General features: G+C 39.8%; 1 protein-coding gene across 3 annotated transcripts in view; it reads left to right on the top strand.

Annotated features, from left to right (window-relative positions):
* Positions 1 to 6,806, top strand: part of DLG2 (discs, large homolog 2 (Drosophila)) — a 673,110-nt gene that overhangs the window by 630,688 nt on the left and 35,616 nt on the right. The window lies entirely within an intron of this gene.

Genomic DNA, 6,806 nt, shown 5'->3' with positions numbered 1-6,806 from the left:
CCCTTCTGGAGCTGCTGTTCCTGTGGTCATCTGCCTAGTTTGAAATTCTCAATCTTTCCTTGCTTCATTTCCCTCTGTAATGGGAACAATAATACTTCCTTTATCCCAGTTTATTCTGTCTTTTCACTTAGACAGGTTAGCAAGGTGAGAAATTCCTCTTGCTATGAACATGCAGTCCCTCGCACGGTGGGTCCCAAGCCTCTACACAGCCGCAAAATAATATTTCAGACTTGCAAACACTCAGTTCCTGAGTTCAATGCAAAGGCAGAATAATTGCACTGACTGAAAGCAGTTTTCCAGATTTATAAGGTATGCGGAATCAGACTTCAGCTTCTGCACATCATTTGTACATGCCGATAACTTGGTATAAAATATGTAACAAACCGCATTGTGAAAGGACTTCTCCATCCTGTTGCATTTCTTCAGGAGTCAGAACTCCATTTTTTCAGTTTGAAATGACCGGTCTCTGCAACTCTGTAAATTAATGTTGCCATTTATTTGGGGAGATAATAAGCTTTACACTGCCAATGAAATCACTTGTTAAATGTCTATTTCCTGCATATAGCAAAGCCTCAGGGGAATAATTCATTCATATAACTAATGGTCCTTATTCAAGTGAGTCTGTCAAGAATTTAATTACCTCTTGATTCCCCAAATTGTTTTTCCATTTTTGTCATCAGTGTAGCATTAATCTTCCAGCCACTCATATCAATATTTGTTTCAGTGTTTAGGAAATTGCATAATTACAGACCAAGACCATCATACCCTTTTGGGAGCACACTTTCTATTGTTAGTATTTGCTAAAATTTGCTTTTGTCTGTAAAAAAAAAAAAATCACACAATTTCAAGGCTTTGGGGGAAAAGCTGATGTAGGCTTGTATTTGAAAGAGCACAAAGGGAAGAAGGGTTCACTGTTAAATTAAGCATCAACATGGATAATGAGGTGTTTGAGTACACATGTATTTATATACATTTTAGGGATCGGGATTTCCATTTAGTCTTTCATTGTTCAAAAATAAGTGGTGCAAGCTGTCTAACAGTGCAGGCTTTACTTTTTTTATCTAGAAGAAATTGAGTCCAGATAAAGAGGGCTGCAGTAAGCCCAGGAGAACTATTCTGTTGGAAATGAAGCTAAAATTCAGATAGGAATGGGCTTACGTGTGTCTGTTGCACCTTTGTGCTCATACATTCATGACTGTGGGGGCAAGTGGTAATGTCTTAATTTACTCTAAAGATGAAACTGGGAGAATAGCTTTTCATGTGATACTTCTAAATTTGGCCAGGAGATGTGCATGGAGACATTTTTTAACAAAATTTAACTGAATACAGAGAATGCTTGGGGGGTTTTGCACAGGTAAAAGTTTTATCCTGTGCCCTATAGAAGCAATGTTTAAGTGCTAATAAGCCACAGTAAATGTTTTATGAGATAGTGCCAAAATTTCTTTGCGATAACTTCTGTGAGTTTAAAATATGAACTGTCTGGTTATTCTACAAGTTTTAAAAGTCTTAGACATTTTCACCTGTTTACGCGTCATTTTTAATCCCAAATCTGGAGATAAGATACAAAGAAAGTATTACAGATGGTGTGACATTTGTAGCTGATCACCTTCTGGTCTCTCACTAAAAAGGTGTTTAGGAACACTCAGCAATAGAGTTGACAAACCTGTTAGCAGGGATAGCTAAAGGATAATCTTTTCAAAGGACCAGAAGTTCCTCTTTTTCAAACCAAACTTGGGTGCGTTACCTCATCTAGAACATGAGTTCAGCATTTTTTTAAAATGTGATTTAGAATATTTAAATCACTTTTAATTAATTTAATTGGACTCCTCCAGTCCATGGCTTGTGAAATAAAAGTCTACAAAATCAGGATGGATACAAAAACAGGGAATGTGAAACACAATTAGGGAGCTACAGTGAAATCTTCTTTCTGGTCTCAAGTTTAAATCAGGCAACGGCTAGTACCTTTCCGTACAATGTGTAATTAAATTCTGATGCCCATTGTTACAGGATATTGTATTACAAATAAATAAGTTAAAAAGGAATTAGATAAATTAACAAGCAATGGATCTGATGACAACTTTTAACACTCTGATCATGTACCTCAGGACATACTAACTTGATTTCAAGAAGCAGAGCTGTTATAAAAGGGGAAGGATCATGTTTCTTCTACTTTTTCTTTTAAACATCTGTTATTGGTCCACTTCAGGAAAATCCACTGGGCTAACTGAGCTGTGGTTTAACCCAACAGGGCTACGTTTCTTTCATGTTCTGTTTGTTTTGACCAAAAGAAACTTATTTGTTGAGGTTCAGAGACATCATCATGATCCTAGGTCCTATTAACATTTTTAAACATATCAAACAAGTTAGAGATGCTAACACCTGTGTAATAAGGAAAAGAATACAAATACTGGTAGAAACAGCTTAATTTCACCAAGCAAAGCTTGTGCTTCACTTGAGTTGACCGAGTTCATTCATATAATTGTAGTAATGATCTTCACCAGCTTTTCTAATTGTTACTGAAGGTGGCTGGAGTATCAAAGCAACTACTCTAACCCTCTGGTTCCTTACAGCTGCTCTATGCTTCTGCAGCAAAGGGCAGGTTTTCCAGGACACTGGGTACCTTAAAGTTTCAAACATAAAAAGATAAATGAAGATAAGATAACACAGTTGTGATTTCCTAAGCATTTGCTGTCTCAGTCTATGGGACCCATTGGTCTATGGATAATCAATGGAAAATAGAACAAAGGTTTATGTCTCATATTTATGCTGGAGGAAGCTCCAGGAGTTATGTGAGCACAAACTCAGTTAAAAAGTATGTTTTATGCTATGTTGAACTCAAGATCATATCCCAATCATATTCACCTGCTGTAGGCGACCCTGCTCTGGCGGGGGGGTTGGACTAGATGATCTCCAGAGGTCCCTTCCAACCCTGACCATTCTATGATTCTGTGATTATCTTCCAATGCTCATCTTTGCACCAAAAAGAGCAGAACGTTAGTATCTGTGAGCAGGGTGATATATCTGCCAAAGTGGCATACTGAACTCTTGGTAATTCCCCTTACCATAGGCTGCAGGCTGAACAAGATTATCCTTTCCTTTTCCAGTCCTAAAACTCACAGTGGTTGAAGGCTTTTCAGTTTTTTTACTGAATCAAAAAGAATGTCAACCACTGATGGGAATATTACAGAGGGAAAAGAGACAAGCCGGTAATCTGCTTTTTTTCTAAACCATTGTAATTACAACCAGTCTTGCGGGAGACAAAAATAGCATCTCTTTTGCTTTTCTCCCTGTCAGATCATATACTCTTTCTTGACTGTCTCCTGAAAATATTTTTATAGTGGAAACTGTAGCTCTTGCAAAGACCTTTATCAACATCTCACCTTTTTTTCTAATAGTCATGGGTGTTGCCTATTGCCAGAGAAGTGTTGCACTATCATGAAGCATAATGGTGAGGTAAAAATTAATTTTATGGGTTTTTTACACCATATGCCTTTTCATTTGGCCAGTGACTCCAGAACATCCTCTCTTGGACACATACCCAATTACCATTCCCAGTGAAATAAATGTCATGCCTCCCAATTTTTAATGCGTGTGTCAGGGTGCAGGGGGCTCTTCTGTCCATGATAACTGGGAAGCGTTGCCAGATGGGTGCCTGCCCTAGTGAGGCTGCTCAGTGGGTGCCAAATGGAGACGAGGTGCCTGCTGAGAAAGAGGACCATCCCATCCTTCCCAAATCTCTCACAGCAGCTCCACTGCTCATCAGCAGTGCAGGTCCTGGGCTGTGACCCACACCATATTGCTCCATCACTATCCATTAGGGCTTTTTCTATTCGGTTAGCTTGTCATCCACATTTCTTTTCATATTCCAGTCAGATCACCTACATTGCACTCAGCCTGCCCCTTCAAATGCCTCTGAATGTATTTATTATGACAGTCAGAAGCTTGATAGCATTTAATAATATTTCTTATGAGCAGATTCTGTTTATGGATCCCACAGCCCTGCCTGCAATGTAAGGTCATTCATTTGCTTTATTGTCATTTTAGCAACACTGCACTGAGGCATGAAAGGAAAAAGCTAAACTTGACTGAGATAGTGAATTCTGTGTTGTGGTGTAACTAAAACCCTCTGCATTCTCAATGAATGTCTCCTTCAAATGTCAAAATCCAGTGAGTGACAGGACTTGATACATAGGGCACATTTTGACAGCTTATTAAGTATTTGGAAAAAACAAAACAAAACAACCCCAAACAAACAAAAAAAACCACACACAAAAAAAAAACCACCTCACCTATTTCCAGACAATTTATGCTCTAGAAAATCATGGCATTTTCAGCCCTAGTCATCACATGATAGAAAAACTGATCTCTAAGGAACCTCAGGTGGTCACTAAGTCCAACCCCAGCCCTGAGGGTGTCTTCTGTACCTTCTTCTTGGCTGGGAAATTTGTCTAATCATTACTTAAAACCCTACCATAACAGAAATTTCATATTCTTCCCAAACAGCCCACTCCAGTGCTTCACTCTCTTCATCATTAGGAATGGCTAAACTGCTGCAGTTTAAGCCTGTTGTTATTTCTTCTTCTACCCGTGTATATGGAGAATGGACTATTTGTCTTCGTATTCAGCAATCTCACTTGAATCCCTGCTTCTCACAAGTTAGAAAGTATAAAGATGTATTAGACCATCTGCTCTCCCTCTCTGCCTATAGAAGACTGTTTCTGACATCAGTGTTTCACTACGCTTAAGTTCCCTAAGTATAAGGTTTCTCCACTTTTAGGGAGAAACTGTTCTGTAGTCCATAATCAGAAAGTTTTCCACATATTCAGTGTATTTTGATATTTTGACCAACTTTTCTTTGCACTTCTTATCTAAGGATATTTGACACAATGAATGGATTTCCTAAAGTGATTGGTACTGGGACAATAATAGAAGCAGAAGAAACTCCACAATCTGAGCATGTTCAAAAACCTGCATCTCTGTTGTGGAGCTAGCTGCTGATTTGGAGAGCCTGGTAACACGCGCTCTCCAGTGGGTTACATTGCACCGACAGATAGAGTAGATTCCCTGACACACCCCAAAAATTGCACTTATGGACCCCTAAGTTTTCCTTATAAAATAATCCCTTTCTGAATTCCCTCCAGTCAGTAGCAAAATGGTAGTGAAAGGAGAGATATTGGACTGGGAATAGCATTTCTATCCACGTTGGTGTGTATTTGTCCATGTGTACATGTATGAAAAGAGAAAAGGAGGGGGGCTCTGTCTTTTTTTTCCCCCCATCTAAATATGGTGATTAGAAAAAAGAAACAGACACCGAGTGAAAGATAATGGAAGTGTCAAACACCAGAATGTGTGGGATCACAGGTGGAGTGATTTACGAAGGAGAAAAGAGGTTGAACATAAATTAAGCAGCATACACCTACCCGCAAGGATGATACGGAGGAGGGTTAGTGAAGGTGGCGTGGGCACTGACACACAATTAAATATTCTTTATTCTTGGTCTCAGCCAGATTTATCCCTCCTTACTGATCTAGCCTGACTTTTCTTTGTTCTCCCAGTCTTTTTAATTTCTTGTTGCTATTTAATGGCAATGGCTGCCTGTGGGGTATTCTCCAAAGAAATCTGAGTACTCTTATTGGAGTAAGTGCTCAGCTCAGCTATAAATTGGCCTCCAACTGGTATTCCGACCATTGCTTAGAAAAATGATAACTTGTGTAGCTGTAATCTTCGGGAACTGGAGGTACATATGCCTGGGAGCAACGTGCCTGGAAGCAATCTGCCTGTGTGTACTTGGCTGCATAATCCAACCCTTTTATGTTTTTTCTAGCCTGCCACTACTGTATTTTTTAAGGAGCAGGCAGTGAATAATGCAGCTGCAATGCTGCTGTTCTATGTCTATACTTAATGCTATTTTTGAAGACACTGGGTCAAAGAGGGTAGAGTGAACTGCAGTCAGCTCTCAGTTGCCCAGGATAGCAGCCGGAGGACAATAACCTGGATGTAAGACTGATGGTGTCAGGGAGCAGCAGGAGAGGGCTGCTCCAGTGGCACCCACGGGTGATGGCACCCAATGGTGACAGCACTCTCACAAGGAAAGGTGCAGTCCAGGGCAGTCCCAGGGCACAAACAGCCAGTCTGGTGGCAGCAACCAAGGTTGGTCCACAGCCCTGTGACTCCCAGAAAGTCCATAGTGAATTCCCGTCAGTAAGGTGAGATGGGGCAAGCAAGACTCAAGGCAGGGCACAGGCATAACCCCGGCCAGGACCACGGGCTCTGGGAGTTTATTGGACCTACTTGTCCTGCAGACACACATCCCACCGATGTGATCCCAGAAGAGATCATGAACAACCAGGACCAGGTTGCTGTTTACTTTGTTCTGTGACTATCAAAGCACTTTAGGTCGGTCCAAAATTTTCAAACTTGCCTTTCTTATGACTATTTGAACAGCATGTACTACCATTAGGCTGCAGAAGATAATGTTAGGCTTATATTAATGGTTTATACAGCTTAACATAAGGCTTATACTACCAATTCTGACTAATTTTGATCAGTAGAAATAAAATGTCAGTCTTTGCTGTATAATTAAATTTTAGTTTAAAAATCTTTTTCCATTCCTTGCTGCTACTTTCACTTGCAATATCAACTTAATTGAGTATTCTTTTCTACTTCCATTTCACTGGGTTTCTAATGTGTTGAAGACAAAGAGCCTGCCTATTAAATGCAGTAGAAGTTGACCTGAGATCTAGTATGTGTTTTTTGTGAAGGATTGTTATATTGGTTTAGTCACATTAAAAATAGCAGACATGAAC

This window comes from Charadrius vociferus, unplaced genomic scaffold (assembly GCF_000708025.1).
Source record: "Charadrius vociferus isolate BGI_N301 unplaced genomic scaffold, ASM70802v2 scaffold1, whole genome shotgun sequence".
In the NCBI taxonomy this organism is placed as follows: domain Eukaryota; kingdom Metazoa; phylum Chordata; class Aves; order Charadriiformes; family Charadriidae; genus Charadrius; species Charadrius vociferus.
Note: the sequence above shows the minus strand (reverse complement) of the source record. Positions and strands in the feature narration are given on the sequence as shown.